This window comes from Haemaphysalis longicornis, unplaced genomic scaffold (genome assembly GCF_048455015.1).
Source record: "Haemaphysalis longicornis isolate Haplotype H1 unplaced genomic scaffold, Haemaphysalis longicornis Haplotype H1 scaffold_13, whole genome shotgun sequence".
NCBI lineage: Eukaryota > Metazoa > Arthropoda > Arachnida > Ixodida > Ixodidae > Haemaphysalis > Haemaphysalis longicornis.
Window position 1 is genome coordinate 43,895,506 of NW_027526233.1, and position 1,252 is coordinate 43,896,757.

General features: G+C 49.4%; 1 non-coding gene across 1 annotated transcript; it reads left to right on the forward strand.

The window, feature by feature from the left end:
• Nucleotides 1–858: 858 nt before the first annotated feature.
• On the forward strand, nt 859–931 carry Trnas-acu (transfer RNA serine (anticodon ACU)). The gene has a single exon. It is a non-coding gene; the product is annotated as a tRNA-Ser (tRNA).
• Nucleotides 932–1,252: the final 321 nt, after the last annotated feature.

The following is a 1,252-nucleotide window of genomic DNA, read 5'->3' on the forward strand; positions in this document are numbered from 1 at the left end:
GATCCCACCAGGCGGACATTTTTCTCCACTTTCCATCTATCTTTCCAAACCGTTTATCGGTTTCAATGACCTACCATCTCCTCCCCCTTGCTTTCCGAGGCTTTCTTGACTACCAACACTTATTTCTGTTTTATTTCGAGCCCCTCATTTCCTAATCTGATTCGCTACATGCATAGCGATGACCTCTGTTCTGCAGTCTTGGTGCCAAGGGAGCTTAGGAGGGTTCCACGCTGGTCGACCACTCTCGACTTCTCGTAGCCACTCGAGTCATGGCCCCGGGGTTACAAAGAAGGTCTCCTTCACCCAAAATAGTCGTAGTGGTGCTGGCTACGACCCCGAAGCACAGGAAAACAATTACATTGACATAAATACCCCAGAGAATGAGGGCGAAAATAGCCCCACCGGTAGCGTAGTGGTTATCGCACCCGACTGGTATCCTTGAGGTCGTAGGATCGGATCCCAACCGGCGGGCATTTTTTCTCCTGTTTCCTTCTATCTCTCCAAACCCTTTATCTTTTTCAATAACCTACCACACCCTCCTATTTGCTTTCCGAGATTTTCTTGACTGCCAACCCTTAATTTTGTCCTATTTCAACGAGCCCCTCATTTCCTATTCTAATTCGCTACATGCATAGCGAGGGCCTCTTTTCTGGCAGTCTTGGTTGCATAGGGAGCTTAAGAGTGTTCCAAGCTGGTCTACCAATCTCGAAATCTCGTAGACACTCCAGTCACGGCTCGGGGGTTAAAACAAAGGCCTGCTTCAGCAAAGAAGTCGTAGTGCGGCTGGCTACCACCACCGCGACACAGGGAAAAAATTACATTGACATAAATACCCCAAAAGTAGAGGCGAAAATAGCCCCACCGGTAGCGTAGTGGTTATCGCACCAGACCACTATTCTGGAGGTCGTGGGTTTGGATCCCACCCGGCGGGCCCTTTTTCTCAACTTTCCTTCTATCTTCCCAAAGGCTTTATCTGTTTCAATGAACTACCACGTCCTCCCCTTTGCTTTCCGAGGTTTTTTTTGACTGCCAACCGTTACTTCTGTCGTATTTAAACGAGCCCTTCATTTCCCATTCTGATTCGCCACATGCATAGCGAGGGCCTTTGTTCTGGCGGTCTTGTGCTATAGGGAGTTTAAGAGGGTTCCACGCTGGTCGACCGCTCTCGACATGTCGTAGGCACTGGAGTCATGGCGCGAGGGTTAAACAGGAGGTATCCATCACACCGAGAAGTCGTAGTAGCACTGGCTAC